The 23,270-nt window shown below is 49.4% G+C and overlaps 1 non-coding gene across 1 annotated transcript; it reads right to left on the bottom strand.

Moving 5' to 3' along the window:
* Positions 1-22,145: 22,145 nt before the first annotated feature.
* Positions 22,146-22,217, bottom strand: Trnat-cgu. Its single transcript has one exon. It is a non-coding gene; the product is annotated as a tRNA-Thr (tRNA).
* Between the last annotated feature and the right edge of the window lie 1,053 nt (positions 22,218-23,270).

Raw genomic sequence — 23,270 nt, 5'->3', positions numbered from 1 at the left:
CTGTTGGCGTCTCCCAGATACAGGGATCTGGCCAGGCTCATTGAACTCTTAACATTTTGCTTATACTGAAGTCTTATTCCAAGTTATCTGCTTGATCGTTCTTAAAATTCCAAGAGCAAAGGCATTTTCTTCTTTTAAATCTGTTCCACCTTTATGTACTGAAGCGCACAGCAGCAGCTCAGCAGAAAGGGGAATCAGAACACCACCCTGGCCCTGCCCACTCCAGTAGGCTCAGCAGCGATCATATAAACTCTCTTCTGGAAAAGTGAGTACTTCTGGCATGCCCCCATACCCCTCCCAAGCTGTTTGAGATAAGCCTTCCCCTTGCTTGCCTTTCTTCCAGAGTTTTCTGCCCAGATTATCAACTTAGCGAGCAGGCTTTCCAGCCTCAGGCCATCCTGCCTTGACCTCACCAGATTTATTCATTGGTCCCACAAACCCATGAACTCTGGCATCACTTGGTAACAGTTCCCATGCCCCAGCCTCCACCCTGTACCTGGCATTTCCCATAGGCATTTCTGCTCATTTTTCACAGTGCCCCACAAAATGAGCTTGGATCAAGCAGGGAAACTAAGTCTTGGGAAGCACCACTGGCCCAATTCTGCCACCCCTCATGATGATTAAACTTCTGATAAAGTCAACACCTTTCCCCCAGTCCTGTCTTCAGCAAAGCTTTTCCCTGAGAGCCTTCTGGAAAGTCAGGAGTATCAGTGATTAAGAGCCATGCCCTTTCTTTTCAGAAAGTTAGGAAGGGAAAAGGGAAAAGATGGTTGTTTCATTCTCCTTTTTAAAATTATTTTCTTATTTGTGTGTGTGTGTGAGCATACATGCATGTGTATGCAGATGCACCAGTGTACCACAGCACATATATAGTCAGGGGACACCGTTTGGGAGTCAGTTCTTTCCTTCCACCATGGGTTCCTGGGGATCAAACTCAGATGTCAAACTCAGATGCCTGCTTCCTTGGCAAGCACTTTTTACCCACTGGGCCATCTTGCCAGCCATAGAGGGTTATTTCTTAAGCATGTGCTTGGGAGACTAGAATTTAAGACTCTAAGAAAGAGAAGCCAGTGCCTACCTGTGAACCCCACACGCCCCCCCGCCCCGGGGCAAAACTCCAGTGAGGGGAAGCAGGTTGCTTGAGCATGAACCACAAAGTCTTCCTCGACTAATCCAAACTTTGCAGCTGCACATCTCTAAATTCTTCCCACACCCCTCCTGTCCACAGGGCAGCCTCCCCTTGTGCCCTCCCCTGCATCTGCTCCTCACTGCCAAGATTGTCAGGAGAGCTGAGGCCACAAGGGGGTACAGTGTATTCTGTCCAGGTGCCTGCTGGACACTTTCAGACCCCGGGGTGGCAGAACTGAAATAATCACAGGACAGTTGTTTTCACAGGGCACCTTTCTCCTCAGCTCTTCTGGGCAGCCAGCACAGGAGTCTGGCTACAGAGAGATTTCCAAATTCCCCAGTTCCCCAGACCATACAGAGGGAGGGAGAGGGACAGAGGGCACATGCACAGTGAGTGAAAAGTCATCTGCCTGTCCCTTCTGTAAGCCTTGTCCCCTGCCCAGGGCCAGTTAAGGCCACTAGAAACCAAAGTACTGAGAAGATGATGATTAATCCCTTTGAAATTCTAAATGAAATTCTGATTTTTTTTTTTGCTCTGATGATTATTCTCAGCTCTTTTTAAATGTTAAATTATTTTGTTCCTTGATAGAGTACATGGAACTTGCTGCTGAGCCAGTGAGTGAGCCAGCATGGAGCCGCCACAGAAATCCAGAGGCCTCTCCATGAACCGTGCTGTAGTCAGAGGTGGAAGAGTCTTTGAGCTGTGTAGCTGGGCTACACTGCCAAGCAGACGAACAAAGCGGCCACATCTACAAGCCAGGGTTCCTTTAAGGTCTGCACAGGTTAATCCAGACCTACCCACTTCCTATGCTATAGCTCAGGCTTGCTGGCTTCCATACTGGGAGATGTACCCGAAGACCTGTGGGGAAGGGTGCTGCTGTGCCCTAAAGGCCAGCTGGGAGACCCTGGGAAAGGCCCTCCTCTGGATCTCAGCCTGAGCTCTACCCATCATCTGCCCTCACTGCACGTGTACCATGGCGCTCGCACACACACGCGCACACACGGACATGAATGAATGAATGAATGAATGAATGAATGAATAAATAAACAAACAAATAAATAAATAAATAAATAAATAAGTAAATAATCCACCTGCCTCTGCCTCCCAAGTGCTGGGACTACAGGCGTGCGCCACCACGCCCGGCTAATAAATAAATAAATTTTTATAAAAGCAAAATACATATGCATAGACAAATATGTAAATAAATAAAATATACTTTAAAAAAAGAAGCAGAAGGATCAAGACTAAGACAGAAGAGCTTCTGATCACAAAGCTATGACATAAGGAGAGTTGCCCAAGGCCACGTGCCAGCCAACAACAGTCGGCCTGAGAACCTGAAAGACTCATAAGCCTGAGGTCTCAATCATGCTGCACCCTTCTAAATACCAGTGTATGTATGTGTTTGTGCACGTATGTGTGTGTGTCACCTGTCCATGGGAGAGCTACCAGGTTGTGCTGGGCACTGTACACACATTTTTCATATAAGCCTCACCACACCCTTTCAAGGTAAGAATCATAACCCTTGACTGACAGGGGAGAAACTGGGGCACAGACAAATCACCTGACCAAGGCCACCCAGCTAGCAGAGGGGTCTGAACTGGAACCCCAATAAACCCAGCCACACCATGTACCTTGGTGGCCTTCGCTGGGCTGCTTCCAGAGAAAACACCTTCAGAAATCAAAATAATCCTTCCCTCCTGAGACAACACTTTCAGGGACTTACCACAGATTAGGAGCACTGTGCTTTTGTGCAAAAGACCTGACACTAGCCAAATATTTACCAGCTTCCCAGAGAGTGGCACAGCAGCTTAAGAGGGGAATCAACTCCATGTAATAGTTAGGGTCAAGCAATTGCTAGATAAAAGGCCGGGAGGAGGCAGAATCCCACCATCCTGGATAATTCAGACAACTTAACTTGGGACAAAGAGGCAGTGAAGACCAGAGGGGAGGCTCAAAGGCCAGGCAGGGTAGGTACCAATGAAACCCTGGGGGCATTTTTAAGTACCAGGACTTCCAAATTGCCAGGACTTGTGGGTAGAGACCAGGGAACTAGTATCTCCCAACATATCCTCTGTCATTCCTATCCTGCTGGGAGAAAAATGATCTCTTATCTTTAATAGCTTGGGATTTTATTTAAAAAAAAAAAAAAAAAAAAAAAAAAAAAAACCTAGAAGGGAGAGGTTAATTATTCACCAGGTTGCAATTTACTTAAGAGTTGAGGGAATGCAAGTCTCCTCCCAATAGGAAGAACTTGAATCCAGCCTGGGTCTCCCTGGAGGTCTGGCTAAAATCCTTCTCCCCCAACCAGCTTTCCACCTTGCATTTAGCTGCTTCCTGAAGAAGGCTCCAGCACAAACAATCCTGGCCAGCTAGTCACTTCCCCTGGAAAAACCTTGAGGTACCCATCTTCGAAAGATGAATTAGGGTGGATGAGGCTGGGGCAGGGAAGGAGGTGTCTGCCACAAGACAGAGATTTCAAAGGCACAGCAGAATCACAATGCCCTCAACTAAAACACAATTCAATTGTATTGGCTTATATCAAAGCAGAAATCAGACGGCTACTGGAGGCCAGGCTAGCCCCATCCTATGCCAAGCTGAGTCAATCTTTTTGTAAAGGAAAAAACCCAATAAGGAAAAAATCTAATCATTCACTGCCCCCAAAGAAATAAAGTATTGAGTCATTTCCTGAAAATCCCTAACACCCTGGCCAGCCCTATTGAGAACAGGACATGGCCAGACAGAGCTGCAGGTCACAGGGACCAGGCCAGGGATGCTATAGAGTTCCTTATTCTCAGTGACTTAAGTCTCACGGTTCCTATATCTGTCCCCTCCTTTTTCTGCATCTCATAGCTGTAGCCCACTTCTGTGGGCTACCACCACAAAATACTTCGGCATTTGCTTTTCAATACTGATCCCAGAGGCTGGGAGAAGCACTGGTTCAAAGGAAAAACTTTGTTTTTCCAGCCTGATTCTGTGCCCCAAAGAAAGCATTTTTCTTAATTAGTAACAAGGCCTCCAGTTGAAGTGTTCACCAGTTTCACCCCTAAACAATTTTGTCTCAAAATGGAATTTGTCAAGATGCTCAGAAATCTACACCATGGTCAAAGGAACGCTTTCCCATACTTCAGGCAACCACACATTCCACCAACTGGAGCCTGCAGGACAAAGCTTGCATGGACAAAAGTCAGGCTGTTCCTTGCTGGGGCTCACCAGCCCACAGAAGTGACCCCAAAGTTCTGAGAGTGCCCTCAACACCTGGCTACCTCTCTTGTTCCCACAACTAGGGAACCAAGTTGTGCCATCAAGACACAGACCGGGACTACACTGCCATGGACCAAGAGCAGAGAGCCTGTGGAAAAATGCCTCTTTTGTGGGCCTTTGTACAACTGCCCAAGAGGTGGGCCAACCTGGTTTCTCTCTCCCTCCTACCTCCATGCTTCTAGAAACCTCTCTCATTTCTAAACTCCAGGAAGAAGGGGGCCAGAGGTGCCCTACTTGGTGAACTTGCCCTTCACATAGTTCGAGTCACCTCAGTGCAAACTTCCAAATATTTTTCCAAGGCTCTTGCTGCCAAGACAGTCACACATGACACAAAACGGCAAAAAGGGCCAAGTCCAAGAACCTGAGATTTCGGAGATCTGTGTGGCTTTGGGGAAGGGGGGTGAAGAGGGAGATAGGAAGCAAAGTTATAGATGGAATAGAGTTTAAAGGAGGGGATTTCAGCACAAAACTTGATAGGAGTCAGCATTATGTTACATATGCAAGGGAACAAAAGACTGGTTAGAGACCGGTTCAGAGACTCATCATTAAAGACATGGGGGGCGGGGAGGGGGCAGGAGTGTCTCACTCCACAGGACCTTCATATCCGGGCTCCCTCCCCAGGAGCCAGTCTAGAAATCAAGCTCAGTCTTCCCCACCCGCGAGCTCAAGGTTGCTGCCAGAGAGAGCCCCACGTCGTCCCTGCGAGGATCCAGCTCTGCAGGGAGAGTGGATTCCTACTTTCAAGTGCGCTGCGATTTCTTCCCGAGGAACCCCAAACCGCGTAGACCCCGCAGTGCGCGCGCCTTTCCAGCCATCCACCAGTGTGCGGGTGGGAGGTGGGCGGCCAGGCCGCACCGCACGGGAACCGCGGGAAGCAGCCTCCGGCGGCGGGGAAGGGAGCGTGGAGGAGACGCCGGTGCTGGGAACCGAGGACTGGGACTTTGTAGGCCAGTTGAACTGACACCCTCATCTCGCCCGCAAAGACCCAGCCCTCAGCTCCCGTCCGCCTTGGGAGTTCCCGACGGGCTGCCCCGGGCTGGTCCGGCCGCCCGCTCACGCTCGGCGCTGACCCAGAGCGGGGAACCACCTGCCCGGCCCGACCTCGGCCGCATCCAGCCCACGAAGGGTTACTCGACGCCCGGCACGCGCGGCCGTCCCGGCGCGGCCGGAGGACAGACAGCGCCTGGCACCCGGGAGGTGTGGGGACACAGCCGTCCCCCAGCCACATCCCCATCAGAGCGCCAGAGCTCCAAGCCGAGAAACTTCGTGACGCTCCCACGCCGCGCTCGCGAGGTTACCTGTGCTCAAGCTGGCCGTGCGGGACTCCGAGCCGCGTCTCCCGCACCGCCGCCCGCAGCTCGGCCCGCGCGCCCCGACGACCCCGGAGCCCCGCGCGCCTGGCCAGGAGCCGGGACCTGGGGACCACCGCGGGCCCCTCCGTCGGGAGGGCGTGTCTAAGGCTGCGGGGCCCCTCGAAAGTTCGGAGACTCCTCTCGCCTGCTCGCGCACCGGGACCCGGCTCCACGTGCTGGTGACACATCAGGAAAGCTGTGCGCCCCGCGGCTCGCGAGGGCGGACGCGACCAGCGCCTCCTGCAGCCCGGCGCACGCCCCGCCCCCGGCCACCTTCTGCCCGCCCCTCGCCGGCGCCCGCCGCCCCCGGCCGCGACGCCCGCAGCAGCCCGCCGGGGGTGGGGGAGGGGGGGCGAGCCCCGGAGTGCACCCCGCCTGTGCGGCCGCGGGGCGGAGGATCTAGACGCGGGCGGCCGGACTCGACGGTCCTGAGTGCATTACACCGGGTCATGCAGCCCTTCCCGCCCCCGAGCCCCAGTAATTTTCCCCTTTCCTCCTCTGACCCGTCAGGGCAGCTGCCGGCGCTTCCTCCCGCAGACACCGGCGCCGAGAGCCCCCTGCCGGCCGCTCAGCTCCCCGGCACCCCGCGCCGCCCGGCAGTGTCCCCAGCAGGCCTCAGTCTCCCCGCCCGCCCGGAACCCAGGCGGGGCCAGCCACTCCAAGGAGGACTGCCGGGGCAAATCAAGGGGATGGTGCAGTGAAAGCACCAAGCGCAGTTCCCAGGGTAGGACACAAACACACACACACACACACACACACACACACACACACACACACACACAAAACCTCTCCTGGGCTGGTTTTTTTAGGGCGACCGTGGAGGAAGGCTGTGTCAGAGAAGCTGCTAGGCTGATGGGGGCATTTTTCCCCAAGATTGACGAGGGGTCGGAAGTCAGTGGAATCACCTTTGGTGGGGACCTGCCCTGCTACCTGTTTGCTATCTCCTTCCTCTCTGCCAGCGCTTGAGGAGTTCACCTGGGGCCCATGTGAACTATCCATAGGCCTTTGCCAAATATCCAATCTCAAGTCAGCGGAGTTTCCAGAGGCCGTGGACAAGAATTTGATGAAAAAGCCAAATACTCACTAAGATAAGGTTTCTTAACCTCCCTTCAAGTGGAGCCTTGGACTCACTCGACTCATTTAATTTAAAGAAATGTGACATTCTGTCATAGATACCATGGGCTACGTTCCTATCATCTCGTTCCTGGTTCTTCTAACCCAAAGCAAGCTTGAAATCCTCCTCCGGTGCAGCCTGAAAGGTTTCTCTGCATCTGGGACGGGGATCCCGGCTTAGGACAGACAGGCAGATGTGCAGGAGCAGGTGCTTGAAGGAAAACAGCTCTGGGGGGGGGGGGTCCAGGGCAGAGGCACCTGGTGCCCTAAAGGGGAATGCACGTGTGCAGGCTCCAGGCCTCTAATCCCCATTTTATAGGAACCCTGGATTAAAAGGGAGGAAACAGGAGGGCACCCTGACATGACTGGTGATTGGTGCCTGAGTTGGAGGGGGCTGGTGTTGGCATTCTCCTTTCTCTTCCCTTTTATTGCTCTCACCAAACCTGACAAACCCATCGAATCTGTGAGACTCAGGAGCCTAGAGGAGCCAGTGTCCTGGAGGGATGAAAGGGCAGGGATGTAATGGGTTTACCCAGGAGCTGATCCCAGAGAAGCCCTAGGGAGATTAAGATTTACTCCCTGGGCCTGAAATCTCCCAGCTACCCCCTGACCACATCAAAGGACATGGCCATCAGGGGTGGCTAATCCCATCAATGGAATCAAAGCTGGACAAGAAAGGAAATTCTGCAAACTTGGGGTAGCAGCAGCAAACCAGAGAAGGGCAGTTACTAGGGCCCTGGCCTTCTTGGTACATTTCAAGAACCTATCCACCCTAGCAGCCAGTCCACAAGTAGACAGAACTTACCCTCTGCTTCCTGAGGTGGCCCTGTAGTAAGGTCAAACATAAGAACTGGTCAAGCCAGACAGTGGGTCTGGGCCTGCCTCCAAGGCCAGAAAGGCACCCAGAGAAGGTCAGGACTCCCCCAAGCTCACACAACCTGCTGGCTTCAGCGCTCCAAGTATTCCTGATGCCACCAGCGCCTCCCACGAGAGGTACTCACATGGGAGATGGTAGTACATGGGAAAAACTGCAGCATACAGTTTTAAATGTAATTGTATTGCTGTGAAATTGTGGCTAAGATGGTTAAAGTGCTCAAAGGCAAGACAAGAATTTAGTAAATAATGGTACAAAGGCATGTATATTATTACTAAAGGTACTTAGCCAGGTGTGGTGGCACAGGCCTTTAATCCCAGAATTTGGGAGGCAAAGGCAGGCAAATCTCTGTGAGATCCAGGCCAGCCTGCCCTACATAGCAAGTTCTATGTGGCAACAGGGAGACCCTGTCTCATAAAACAAAGCTGGTCATTGTGGCTGGAGAGGCAGAGACTGGCAGATCTCTGTGAGATCAAGGCCAGCCTGGTCTAAAAAACAAATTGGCAACAGGGAGACCCTGTCTCAAAAAACAAAACAAAACAAAAAACAGCATTTAAAATGATCTTTCAAGAAAATGCCTTCACTGGACAGGACAGTATGTGTCTGTAATCCCAGGACTCCAGAAGTGGATGCAAGAGGATCTTGAGTTTGAGGACAGTCTGGTTTGCATAGTGAAACTGTCTCAAAAACAAAACAAAAGGCTGGTGAGATGGTTCAGCAGGTAAAAGCACTTGCCTCACAAGCTTGAGTTCAGTCCCTGTAACCTGCATGTTGGAAGGAGAAAACTGACTCCCAAAAGTTGTCCTTTGACCTTCATATATCAGCTGTGATACGTGTCTCCCACACACAATCAATACACACTAAATAAATAAATACACATAAAACAAATTAAACATGGGACTGGAGAGATGGCTCAGCAGTTAAGAGCACTGGCTGCTCTTGCAGAGGACCTGGGTTCAGTTCTCAGGCACTCACATGGCAGCTAACAACTGTCTGCACCTTCAGTTCTAGGGGATCCAACACCCTCTTCCAGCATTGCATGAACATGGTACACTTATATAATGTAGGCAAAATATTAATACACGTGAACTAAAAATAAATCAAAATTTTAAACACCTCAAGCAAAAAAACCACTGCGGACTAACGGTGGCTTTCAAACTTGCCATTATGCCCCATGATAGGGAGTGTGTATGTGTGTGTGTGTCTGTGTCTGTGTGTGTGTGTGTATGTGTGTGTGTGTGTATGGATAGTTAGATGATGAGTCATTGTACACATACAGAAAACAAATGTTTTATGAAGCAATTCTTAAGTACCCAATCATATGTTCTATGATATTTTAGTCTGTTCCACTGAAAAATGCTATTTGCAGCCAAGCATGTTGGAACACACCTTTCATCCCAGCACTCAGGAGGCAGAGGCAAGTGGATCTCTGTGAGATTGAAGCCAACCTGGTCTACATAGTGAGTTCTAAGCCAGCTGTAGTTATAGGGAGACCCTGTCAAAAAAAAAAAAAAAAAGCTATTAAATTGACTTCATTGGGGCTTGAGAGATGATTCAATGGTTAAGAACACTGGTTGCTCTTGCAGAAGACCTGGGTTCAAATTCAAGCATTTACACGGTGACTAACAAACATCTGTAACTCCAGTTCCAGGGGATCTGATGCCCTTTTCTGTCCTCCACAGGCCTTGCCCTACACCAGTGCATTTACATACATGGAGGCCATACACAATAAAAATAAGTAGATAAGGGGCTGGAGAGATGGCTCAGTGGTTAAGAACCCTGGATGTTCTTACAGAAGACCTGGGTTCAAATTCAAGCACTTACATGGTGACTAACAAACATCTGTTACTGCAGGAGCCCTCCAGGGCAGCTGGACCTAGCCGGCAGGTCGCTTTGAAGGGACTACTCACACAGGGGGATCAGGGAAAGGGGACCGCGCTGTCAGCCCGTTTCACCAGGCCTTCACGCAGAGGACAATCAGGTGCGACAGGGAGTCTTGTCAAGCAGGAGCTGTTTATTGCAGGTGTCACAGAGCTCATAAAGGCAAAACCCGCAGTTTGGAAATCCCCTCAGAAACCCCCTCCCCTGAATGCACCCAATCAGCTTAAAGGTCAACCTGCCACATGGGCAGGGTCCCATAGGCATCAATGATGATCATGCACTGATCACGAGCCTCCAGAAACTGGGAAGTGTCCTTCAGCCAATCAGGAGATTTTCAAAACAAGTCAAGCCTCCCCCTGCTCGCTTCCTCTCACCGCCATCTTTGCAGGGTCGCTAGCAGGCTCCCACTTCTCCCCCTTTTCTTTTCTTTTAGCAGGTAATCACGGCCTACCCGTATTAGGCAATGCCCTGAGGGGAGGCGGCTAGCCTTCCTCCTTGAGCCGAGCACTCCAGCCTGTCTTAGGTCATCTCCTCTCTGACCAAGCCTTGCCAGTCACTGGTCAGTGCACCTGGCCGTGTGCACCTCCTGTCTTAGGAGTACTTGCCAGGAGGAGTTCTTACCTGTCATTGGCATGGGGTGTATGATCTTAGGCAAGGGCCATCGCACGGGAGGTGCCAGTCCGTGACAAAGGGGGAGAAGAAAGGGGTGACCGACCTATGGAGCTGAGGGTCTGGCTGATGAGCATTTAATAGTATGAGGTCCTGTGAAGACAAAGCTTTTGGAGACAAGAATCATCTGCAAAGGTTTTTATGGTTCTGTAGTAATTTTTGCCAGTGCGGCATGAACCCAAGCAGGCTTAGGCTCTTTTGAAGGGAAGTCCTCTACTATCTCTGCTAGCATAGACGGTTTTTGCTGTGTCTGGCTATGGCAATGGAGCAGTACAGGCCTGGTGGGCCAAGCCCTGCAAGAGGGTCTCTACCCAGGGTGAGTTAGGTCCATCCTCGGCTACTGCCTTTTTTAATTCTTTTAAATCCTTGGCCTCCCAGGGGTACCAGGGGGCAGGGCAGTTACCCCCCAGGTTTAAGTTGACTGGGAATGCTCCCACCGTCCCCTGTGGCCCATAAGCCTCAGGATATGCCAGCAGCTAATCTCTCTCTCCCTTGTACCGTGCGGGCTTCCATTCCTTTTGCAGGCATTAGAAGGGGGTTGAGGGGGAGGCAGGGCACTCCTCCTCTGGCCATGGTGGCCGTTTTACATGTGGGCCCCCCAAGCACCCATGGTGGCTTTTGGTTTCGGTTTTGTCGCCTGGCTCCTCTCTTTGTCAAACCTGACCCATTCATCTGAGGGGGAGTCGCCCTTAGTCTCCTCTTTCATGTCTGTCTGGGGAGTGGGCTCTTCAGTTCTGAAACAATTTTTTAAGGCAGCCATGGTGGGATAAAAGCCAAGTGGAGGACAATCCCTAAGTGGATCTCCCTCTGTCGCGCTAGACGCTCTACCCTGTTCCAGGTGCAACCATGAACAGATTTGCCCCTGACAACCAGGGGGTTAGGTGGACTGGGGTATCCCAAACCTTACCAGCACTCTGGTCCGTCAGTTCCAGCCCCCTGCTCTTAAGCATATATCTCAGCGCCTTAAGTGCTGGGTCCTCTGCTTTCAAAGTTACCCATCTTTTCAGGTCTCACTCCCCTCGTCCCGATTGACCTTGACCGATTACCTTGTTTTACCTACCCTATCTCCAGCCCCACGTTGGGCGCCAGATGCGGGGACCCTCCAGGGGCAGCTGGACCTGGCTGGCAGGTCACTCGGGAGGGACTAACCACACAGGGGGATCAGGGAAAGGGGAGCGCACTGTCAGCCCGTTTCACCAGGCCTGCACGCCAAGGACAATCAGGTGCAACAGGGAGTCTTGTCAAGCAGGAGCTGTTTATTGCAGGTGTCACAGAGCTCATAAAGGCAAAACCCGCAGTTTGGAAATCCCCTCGGAAACCCCCTCCCCTGAATGCACCCAATCAGCTTAAAGGTCAACCTGCCACATGGGCAGGGTCCCATAAGCATCAATGATGATCACGCACTGATCATGAGCCTCCAGAACGGGGAAGTGTCCTTCAGCCAATCAGGAGGTTTTCAAAACAAGTCAAGCCTCACCTTGCTCTCTTCCTCTCAGCGCCATCTTTGCAGGGTCACTCGCAGGCTCCCACATGTAACTCCAGTTCCAGGGGATCCAATGCCCTTTTCTGTCCTCCACGGGCCTTGCGCTACACCAGTGCATTTATATACATGCAGGAAATACACAATAAAAATAGATAAGGGGCTGGAGAGATGGTTCAGTGGTTAAGAACACTGGGTGTTCTTACAGAAGATCGGGGTTTGGATCCCAGCACCCACATGGCAGCTAACAACTTGTGGGGTCCTCCCTCCCCTCATAGGTCATTGGCCACTGGTCCATGAGGAAAAGGGAACAGAAGCCATGAATGGGTTCAGGAAGGCCAGTGAGCACGACGGAAGAAAGCCCTTCCAGGGAGGCAGATTCAGTGATATAGCTCGGTTTATTCAGTGGGGGTTAGGGAAAATATAGTGTGGAGGCAGCAGCCAAAGCCTCAGCTGATAGGTGCTCATAGTATGTTTTATTTACATGTGGTAGGAGGAGCCTATCATCCGACTATAGGGCAATGCCTAATTATCATATAGAAAAAACCTGGGGGTAGTTTCATTGCAGGTAACTATGCCAAAGGTCGTTTTGAATAAGGTCAGACATCCTTGCTTGGAGGCACTTTTTAGGTAAGTTAGGCAGGAAGCCCCTGCTGAGAAAGGAGACCACCTTAACAGCAGGGTTCCCCTACAACTGTCCATAATTCCAGTTCCAGGGGATTCGACAGCCTCTTCAGTCTTCTGCAGGCACTGCACGACATGGGTGCACTTACCTACATGCAGGCATTACATGCATACACATAAAAAAATAAAATATTTTTTTAAAAAAATAAAATAAGCTGGGCGTGGTGGTGCACGCCTTTAAAGTTTTCGGGGAGCCCCGAGTGTCAGGGAAAGCATGCCAGGCTTCACCAAAAAAAAAAAAAAAAAAAGATAGATAGATAGATAGATAAATAAAAAATTAAATTGACTTCATTTAACAGGACTACCTTGAGAAGTGCTGCCTTAGAGAACATGTTGGTAATGGTGGTGGTGATGATGATGATGATATAGACAGCTCTCCATTAGGAAAAGCCTCATGGCACCACCACCCTGTGCTCAGAGTTTCTCTGGAAAATCCCACAAGGACCTTGGAATGGAGATGTTACTGTTGCTCACATGTTACGAGTGAATTTGGTTGCATTGGTCACAGGACCTTGGGGGTAGGTACACCCCTGAGGCAGCCCTTCCCTACTCATCTCCTTCTTGGTCCTGTACACTTTCCATACCCCAGCTCACCCACACTCTTGCTCTGAGCATATACCTGGGCCATACTCAGGGCACTGAGGGCAGGTCTCTAAGATTTCCCTCTGTCATCTGGTCTTTTACCCTCTAGGAATGATGCCTACCACCCAGAGTCAGGCTCCTTGGCAAGCTGTCCTTATAGCCCCTGAAGTGGCAGTGAGGGTGTGTGATGTGAAAAAATTGTAATATCCCTGAAACACATCTATCTCGGTGATTGGGAGGGATCACCTTGCTTTGGGTCCATGATCTCACAGATGTGGAGACACTTGGAAAGTCAAGTGTCTTGGCTCCTCTCATTCTAGGCTTTCCTGGGCCTTCCCTAGTCACCTTAAGTTATACTCCCTTGCCCCAGCACTTTTTATCTGCCAGTCCAGACTTTCCCTCTTTGTACCATCTAACATACCACTTGCTTTATTCTTTAATTTTTGGCGTGTTCTCTCTCCCTGATGGTGGTGATTTCTGTCTCTAAAGGGTGGAATGCAAGCTCCAGAAGGACAGGGATTTTTTTCATTTTCCCACACTGCTGTTCCCCAGTGCCAGGCACATTGTATGCACTCAATAAATACCTGCTGAATACATCCAGCCTTGCAAAATCTGCTCTGAGAATCTAGCTCTTCTGGGCATTGATCGCACAAGTTTCTCTCCAAACACAACCACAGCCCCCAAGGGCTGAGAGCTGCTGTTCATTGCAGTCTCCAAAGTGAGAACAGAGCAAGATGCCTAACAGCAGCACCATGCTCAAGTCTGTTAACTCTAGCACCTTGCCACAGCTGTGCATAAATCATCCTCAAAGGAGCAGAGCATAGAGACAGCCTATGCCTTCAGAGGCAGAATTTGGGCTTGGGAAGGTGAGGTGATTCACCCAAGTCACTTGGTACTCTTTGCACTAAGCTTCTGGGCTGCCCAGTCATCGGATGGCACTTCTGTAGCAATAGCATCAATAACATTGATTTCAGAGGTTCTTTTCAGCTTTTTGACAGCCAGAGGGAGTATTGGTAAAAGACAACAGCATCCTGGTGTCCAGAGAGAGAGAAAAGGACCACAAATAATCTGTGACCAGGGATTTCATCAGACTCATTTTCTTTCCATATTTTGCTCATATACAGCAATTTCTTAGATTTTCCTCCCTTGGCCTAGACCATTTTAAGAGAGGGAATAACTTAAAGCCAGGAGTGAACTCTTTACTGCGGGAAAACCTCACTGAGATTGCTGGTTTAATCAACATTCGGAGTCTCTTTCAATTCCCCACCCCCTGTGCAGCCCTCTACATGTAATTTCCTGCCTCTGGGCCTCAGTTTCCTCATTGACTAGTTGGGATATAGTTCCCTCTGTGAATTCTCCTAGCTTGATTGCTCTTTAGCTGCAGGAAGGGTAGGTGCTGGTTGATACTGACCGCTACCTGTTTGCTGACCTTTTCAGTCAGACAACGTGGAAAGATCTTTGTCTGCTGAGTTTCCTCAGAAGACATGAACTGCAGTCCCAGAAGACCAGCGGAGGGACATGGTCTCAAGAGCTTACCAAACATGGGATTGGTCCCCAGTACCACGGTCTCCCCAAGGAGGAGTCTCAGGTGCTTGTGTGTAAGAGAAATGCCAGGGCTGGATCAAACCATGAGCTGCAGCTGAGATGCCTGGATAATGGATAGAGCAGGCAGGGCGTCTGCATGGGAAGGCTGAGGTGGGCATACCCGAGAACTAATGTCACACAATGTTCCTGCTGACCTGGGGTGTAACAACCTCACTCAGGAATCTCTGAATGACTTCCCATAGGCAGGGTATGCGTCTGGAAGGAGCTAGAGCCCTTGCTGTAGGGTCAAGCCTTTGGCCAGAGTTCTACAAGTCTCTACTTTGCCCTTGCCATTTAGGACAGAACTGATTTTTTTTTTTTTTTGAACAGTGTTTGGAATGAACCCAGGGTCTCTCTCATGCTAGGCAAGTGCTCTACCACTGAGCTACATCTTCAGCTCTTAATTTTTTGTTTGTTTGCTTTTGGAGGCAGGGTCTTAGTAGGTTGCATAAGTTGACTTTGAGCATTTCTCTGAGCTCAGGCAGGCCTTAAACTTTCAATCTTCCAGCTTCAGCTTCCTGAGTAGCTGGGCCTCTGCCACCAGGCCTAGAGGACTGGCTTGATTCTTATCAACGTATTCTCTCCCACCCCACCCCCCGCCCCGTGTGTGTGTCTGTGTGTGTGTGTGTGTGTGTGTGTGTGTGTGTGTGTAGGTCACTGTGACCTTTTAGGAAGTGTTTGTAGCTGTCAACAGATTATTCTCTATCAGAGCCACCTTGGTCTAAGGTCCTGGCAGCAAACTTAATGAGCCATGCGGGAGGGCTTTGCCTCTGTCCACACGTTTCCCACTCTTCCCAAGTGGGACAAGAGCCTGAACATTCAATTTATCTGGGGTTGGGGCTCTGGGGAGTGCAACTTTTGCAAGTGTGTCTCTTCCTTGGATACTGTAGATGAGTCTAGTCACTATCTGGTTTTCCTGTTGACCATTAGGCTTGGTCCATAGCTAATAAAGAAATGGATGCATGTCTAGTAACACTGGAGACAAATTTTCTAAGAAAACTCATGCTCATCCTGTGAAGGCCTAAATCTGGGGGCCAGGGATGGAACTCAGTAGAGCGCTTACCAAACATGGGATTGATCCCCAGTACCACATAAAACTAGGTGTGATAGTTTCTGCCCAAGCTTTATCTACAAAGCACATGGTAATTAAAAGTACCAGACTGCTCCGGGCGTGGTTTCACACACCTTTAATCCCAGCACTTGGGAGGCAGAGGCAGGCGGATCTCTGTGAGGTCCAGGCCAGCCTGGTCTCCATTGTGAATCCAGGCCAGCTAGGGCTACAGGGAGACCCTGTCTCAAAAAAAACACCAAAAAAAAAAAAAAAAAAAAAGTACCAGACTGGTAGACTAACCTTCTTGGATGTTTAACAGTCATACTTTGAGGCCTATACTAATCTAGTCAGAGGACTTAAAGGACAGTTTTTTGCTCCTTGCTCTCCAAGGTCGACTAAGTTCCAGAGGACTATAGAGCATCTCTCAAAATGTCCTGTTCCAGATGGACTTGAACCAGTGTCCAGTCTACAAAGAGAAGGGTCAACTCAGAGGAAACATCTCATCCATGCTTCCAAGGGAAGCCAGACATGGTCGAGCAGGACTTTTGACTTCACACAGATAGAACAGGTAAAAGAAAGGAGCCAGGGGCTCCTCCCAAGCCCATGTGACTCCTGAGGAACAGATCCTCAAATGACCTTAAGTGTAAAGATAAATTGGTTTATTTGGGCCAACTGTATGGTCTTAAACACCCAAAAGGAAAGTATAAACAAAGATTAAAAGGATCAATATATTTCTGTAAGAGTTCAAGGGATTATACTTCCCAGACATTAGGCTTAAGTCCATATAAAATGTTATTTAGACAATTATTTCTCATTGATGATTTTGTTTCTAAGCAGAAAGTGCTGCTCAGATGTAAGACTTCAAATCTTGGTCTGCAATACTGTAGTGCCCACCTGTAGCTAAGTGAGACAACCCATTACTGTTCTAAAATGATGGCTAAATTTGTTTTCTCCCCCTATCTAGAGGCCTTTGAGAGGGAACCAATACTGATTCTAGCCACTCCAACAGCTATCAAAGTGCCTGAAAACAAATCCTGAGACCATCACTCTCAAGACCAGCCTTGGCAGACAAAAGAAAAAGAGGGAGGAACCCAATAGAGGGATGCTTTTAGAAGTTCTCATCAAGAAATCTCAATGGGTTCTAATATGAACATTTGAAATTTGCCCAGTTCTGACTTTTTTCTGGTTCCCTATCTAGAACTTGTAATGCTAACTTGCCTCTTGCCTTTACTTCTCCTTCACATCTCCTATTCACCAGTCAAGGACTTTCTTTTCACCCTACAGATCACTAAGGGTTTTGCAATTTGGGAGTCTTTTAGATAGACCCACTGAAGGGGTCCCCCAGTTGCCTCACCCTGCATCCCTGTTCAGCATGGAAGAAGCCAGAGCAGTCTGCATCCTGAATCCCTATCGGCAATTTGGGTAACCTCCTCAGAGGATGGTGTAATAAGAATAGGAGGTAGCAGGCTGGACAGATGGCTCAGTGGTTAAGAGCACTGACTGCTCTTGCAGAGGACCTGAGTTCAATTCCCAGCCACCATGTGGTGGCTACAAACAGTCCTTAACTCCAGTTCCAGGGGACCTGACACCCTCTTCTGACCTCCCTGGCATCGCACACATGGGTGCACTCACACACTCAGGCAATACACTCATACACATAAAATAATAAATAAATTTTAAGTTAAAAAAAAAAAAGAATAGGAGGTAGGAATTGGCTAGGCAGTTAGGGTAAAAAGACCCCAAAGAGAAGTAGCCAGTTTCTTGGTTAAAAGTCAAAATGTCTTTGTGTCTCTTAGAAACATACTCTGTTCCAAAGGCCAAAAGTGTCAAAAGTATTTGGGAGCTTTTATCTAATCCCTAAAAGATTTTAGGGTTATGAGGCTGGAGAGATGGCTCAGCAGTTAAGAACACTGTTCTTGCAGAAGACCCAGGTTTGAACCCCAGCACCCACATGGAAGCTAACAACTGTCTGTAACTCCAGTTCCAGGGGATCCCACAGCCTCTTCTGACCTCTGTGGGCATTGCACTTACCTATATGCAGGCAATGCACACGCATGCACATAAAATAAAAATAATAAATAAAACATTAGAAAAGATTTTAGGGTTACCTCTTTGGAGCGGGGAATGTTAGAATAGCAAAAAGCCCCATAAAAAAAAAAGAAAGAAAGAGTACATGAAATTGAAATTTTCAGGAAAAAAATGATGGGGAGATATGGGAGGAATTGGAGGGGAGGGAGTGGGCATGGATTTGATCAAAACACCTTATCTGCATGTATGAAATTCTCAATAAATTTTTTTAAATAAAAAAAACAACAAAAAGAAACTAGGTGTGGTAGTGCACACCTTTAATCCCAACACTAGGATGGTGGAGGCAGAAGGATCAGAAGTTCAACCTCATCCTCAAATTTGAGGCCAATCTGGGATACATGAGACTCTGACTTAGAAAACAAACAGCAAAAAGACTTCGGGCAACCTTAAACAAATCACTTTTCTTTGCCTATTTCTGTGGCTGTGAAACGGCATGATGGCTGGTGGCTCTCAGTGTTATCATCCGTGACTGCAAAGGTTAGCTTTTGTCCCCAAGGATGGTCTTGGGCCTTCAGAGTTTGCTAACGTAACAATCTATAGAGAATAAGAATTTGTTTCTTTACCAAAAAATATATTTCTCCTGCAAGTTGGGGAACTTGTGCATAGGGAGAAGAAAAGTACCCCTGCGTGCTTACATGCACCCCAGATTGAGGTATTGGCGAATCATAGATGGAAGAAGCCAGGTGTGGTGGCACACTGCTGTAATTTCAGCACTGTGGAGACTGAGGCAGGAGGATTGCAAGTTCCAGACTAGCCTGGGCTACATAGCAAGACCTTATTTCAAATTGGAAAAAAAAAAAAAGTGTGTATTGAGGGCTTGGTGGCGCACGCCTTTAATCCTAGCACTTGGAAGGCAGAGGCAGGCAGATCTTTGTGAGTTCAAGGCCAGCTTCATCTACATAGTGAGTTCCAGGACAGCTGGGGCTACAGGGAGACCCTGTCTCAAAAAGACAAAAAAAAAAAAAAGTGTGTATAGTGTGTACATGACTGAACAAAGATGGAAATACCCAAGATCTTGTGTTCTTTGGACAAATTCCTGTTCATCTTGCATAACCTAGCCAGGGAAGCCTTCCCTAACCCCTGAGCAGGGCAGGACTCTGTACCTGGTGCTGGAAATGGACATAAGTGAGACATTGTCCCAACCACAAAGGGCTGACCATCTAGCATGTGAGACATACCAAAAGGTCCCAGACAGGAAACCAAGTGATCCCTGACCTGGGGAATCAGAGGTTTCCCAGCAGAGGTAACACCATACTCATGGTAAAGGTGTTGAGCCTGCCTCTGAACCAGTGCATGGACCAGCTGCTAATTTATGAGAAATGCCTTGGATAAGCATGTGACTGCACTGCATCAAAATCTACATTATAGGTGACCCAACAGTCTCTCAGATCCATGACTAGGAACTGAAAGGGAAGGGAAAAATCCTACTGACTGACTAAAGCTTGAAAGACACATCCATTTAAAACTTTGGGGTGGGGGTAAGAGGGTTGGGAGGATCAGGGGCTTGGAAAGATTGCTCAGTGGTTAAGAGCACTGGCTACATAAGAGCACTGGTTACTCTTGCAGAGGATCTGAGTTTGATTCCACACCCACATGGTGGCTAACAGCTGTCTGTAACTTCAGTTTCAGGGAGAAGACCCAAGTTCAATTCCCAGCACCCACATGACATTCATACACATAAGAATAATAAAAATGAAATATTTAATTTTTTTTCCTTGTCTTTTTGAGACAGGGTCTCCCTGTAGCCCCAGGTGGCCTGGAACTCGCTATGTAGACCAGGCTGGCCTCGAACTTACAAAGATCCACCTGTCTCTGCCTCCCAAGTGCTGGGATTAAAGGCGTTTGCCACCATGCCTGGCAATATTTAAATTTTTTAATTTATTTAATGTGTATTACTGTTTTGCCTGCATGTACGTGCACCTGTGCCATGCAATGCCTGCAGAGACCAGAAGAAGGCATTGGATCCCCTGGAACTGGGTAATGTACCATTGTTAGCCACCATGTGGGTGCTAGGAACCAAGCCAGAGCTCTTAACTGCCGAGCCATTTCTCCAGCCCCAATACACTCATTTTTAAGTAAGTAAAATTGAGCCATAAGGTAAACAGTTACAAAGGAGCTCAAATAGCTGATGAATAAAGTATAAGAAATCTCAGCACTTGAGAGGTGAAGGCAGGAGGATTGAACGTTCAAGCCAGCCTGGGCCACATAGTCAGACGCTGTCTCAATAAAAAATAAAATAATAAAATGCAAGGAACTGATTATTATAAAAGCAGAGGAAATAGCTACTCGTTGGTCATGTGGTGGTAACTGGGAGGGGACACATGAAAGAGGCCTCTGGAGCATCCTTTGAAAGTCCCTGACCCCTTAGAACTCATTAACACATTCACCTGTTTTAAATGGTTTGGGAATCTACATTTCTTCGCACAAATAAAAAGAATTAAAATAAGTCTCTCCAGGACAGGATATTGGAGTCAAACTCTTAGCATGAGGCATGAAAGGTACTGTTGCTAAATTCTGCTTTTTAGTGAAATAGTATTCTGTCACAGGAAGGAAGAGGCCTGGCAGCAGACTGTATTTTTTTTTTTTTTAATCTCTTAGAGGTCATAGATGACCACACACCATGATGGCTTCAGTGTGGCTCTCACTCTGCGGTACACACTGTCATCTGTTCTAGACGCTGGGTATACCAAGAAGAGGACCAGGCCAGGGGACCTGGGAGTGAGGGAGAAATGGAGCCCTGCCACCAGGGTGGACTGATTTAGTTTGGATGGAGGGCCACAGTCACATTGCTCTCAACATGGAGTAACGACAATCAGCTAGGCTTAGTGGTCCAGGGTGCAGGCATGCAGAGATTGATGGGGTACTTGGGATCCCTTGCTTCGCCCAAGCTCTGATGTAAAAACTAAGAATCTCAGGCCACAAGGACCCTGTTTCCTTCCTTGACAGGGTCTCATGTAGCAGACAGGCTCTCAGATAGCCCCAGGTTGACTTTGAACTTGTTACATAGCCAAAAGGTGATCTTGAATGTCTGATCTTCCTGATTCCACTCCCCTGTGCCAGGAGTGCAGGCATGTACCATCATGCCAAGTTTATGAGGTGCTACCGATCAAATCCAGGGCTTCATAATGCTAAGCAAGCACTCTACTAACTGAGTTACAAACTTAGCCCTGGGAAATATCTTTCAACTTTAGAATTTAGCAACTGAGGCAGTGGAAACAGATTAAGTGATTAAGTTGAAGTTAGGCCATAAATTCAGCAAAGCTGTCTGTCCCCTTTCAGTGTCCTGGCCTGCTAGACAATGACTTGCCTCCAGTCTTTCCAGGCCAGTCTAGACACAATTGGCTTTCAGGGTAAATGCAAGATTTCTCTGTTCCCAGGCCTGAATACCCTCTGCCCTCACAGACCTTGGCCTGGGATTGGTATTTGATCCCTGTCGCTGGCCCTTCTCCTTTGGGGATGCATGTTTCCCCAGCATTCTGTGTTGACCTTTCCTGTACCTTGTACCTGTTATTGACTTTGGCTTGCCTTGTCCCTCACCCTTGTCCGGGTGGAATTCTCTGTTCCAGCTACTGGGGAAATCACAGTCCAGCTCCTTCTTACCAGTGATCCTGAGGGAAGGGCAGGATACCAGGGCATACTCGGGAGTGCAGGACCTCTCCCGTGACTGTCTGGGCTGTCAAGGATTGCCAGAAAGGGCTTCTGTTTGCGTTTAGTAACAATTTCAGAGGATACTGCTGACACCAATCAAAACTGAGAGCATCTCTTTCATTTATTGGGATCTTAAAGTGCAGTAATATACTTTTAGTTGGGGGGAGGGGAGGTGTAAGTAAAGGAGGTGAACTTCAAGAAACTCTGGAGTGGTGTGTTCAAGGCTGTTTACAATTGAGCACGTCCTAGCCGGAGCGAGGCGGACTGTGGGGGCGCACTCTCGTGTTCCCAGCACTGCACAGAAGACCCAGTCTCAAATCACGAAAACAAAAAGAGGGACCGGGAATCCGAGGCACTCCATGTCCAGTCACTTTAAGTCGGGCTGTTTCTACCTTACTTAGGGAGTGTCACAACTGGCTAGAGCAGGTCAGGGCTGGAAAGCCCAAAGGTCAGCCAAGCAGTTGACTCGGTGGAGAAGAAAGCAGGCGACAGTCTCGGTCTGTGCAAAGAACGCACAGAACGCAGACACGCCACCCACTGAGCGAGGGGAAGCCGAGCCCGAATGGGGTCGCCACGCCTGGGGAGGCGGTGCAGGCGCGACGCGCGCGGCCGGACCCTTGGGAACAGAGCTCGGTGCGCTGGGCCGGCTTGAGATCAGACACGAAAAAGAAAAGGTGACTGGTGGAGAGCGAAATGAGACTGGACAAATGGGATTCTCGACAATAAAGGTCTGCTCTACCGTCAACGGCAGGCACGGACGGGGTTCGAACCCGCGATCTTCGGTTTACGAGACCGACGCCTTACCACTTGGCCACCGCGCCTGACAGCCAAGCGAGCTGTGGAAGCTCTCAGTGGAGGGGAGGTGGTGCGGGCGGGGCGAGGACAAACCCCGCCCTTCCACGCCGAGCCCCGCCCCCTCCTGGTATCCCGCCCACTGGGCGATACTGATTGACGTGCTCGCGGCGGGCCTCGGCCCAGCGCCCCTAGAGCCCGCGGCGGCCCCGGAAGTAGCGAGTGCAGCATCCGGGGTACGCACGCAAGCTTGGCGGTTCTACTGCCAAACCCGCGAGGGCCTCAGGAAGAGTGCAGAGTCCGCGTCGCTGAGCCTCGAGAGGCCGCGAGGACCGGGCGTGAGTGTGAAATGCTACCGGCCTTCGGGAGCCGGGGATCAGCCTGGTGGTGACCGTGGGCACCGCGCAGAAGCACGAGTGCTGAACGAGAGCGTTTAGTGCAAAGAGACAACATCGGCCAATCGTCCATCCGGAGAGATGAAGACCGAAGGGAGACTGCCCCCCCCCCGGGGCCGGGGGGAGGCGAGGGGGGGCGGACCACGACACGGGGACACCTTTCATAGGCCAGGTTTTGTTTCAGTTCTGTGCACGGGGAGGGGTGGGGCATGAATGTTTGTGCCACTGTGTTCTGGTCTTAGTAGGTCTTTTGTAGAAGATTTTAAATGGTCAGTATTTATTACTGGAGACAGGAGCTCATGGGCCACTAATAATGATGTGGTATCTTTTCATGGGCTTGTTGGCCATTTGTATACCGTGTTTAGAGAAATGTCTATTCCAGTTCCATTTTAAAATTGGGTTGTTTGGAGGTTTTGTTTTGTAGTTTTTTTTTTTGTTTGTTTTGTTTTTAAGATTTTAACTTTTAGCGGGACGTGGTGGCGCACGCCTTTAATCCCAGGACTCGGGAGGCAGAGGCAGCTGGATCTCTGTGAGTTCAAGGCCAGCCTGGTCCACATAGTGAGTTCCAGGACAGCTGGGGCTACAGGGAGACTCGGTCTCAAAAGGACCAAAAAAAAAAAAAAAAAAGGGATTTTAACGTTTAGAAATTATGTATATGTATGTGTTTGCACATGTGAGTGCAGCTGC

Source organism: Nannospalax galili, unplaced genomic scaffold (assembly GCF_000622305.1).
Source record: "Nannospalax galili isolate Female #2095 unplaced genomic scaffold, S.galili_v1.0 scaffold8, whole genome shotgun sequence".
NCBI lineage: Eukaryota > Metazoa > Chordata > Mammalia > Rodentia > Spalacidae > Nannospalax > Nannospalax galili.
The sequence above is the reverse complement of the archived record's forward strand: the minus strand, read 5'-3'. Positions and strand labels throughout refer to the sequence as shown.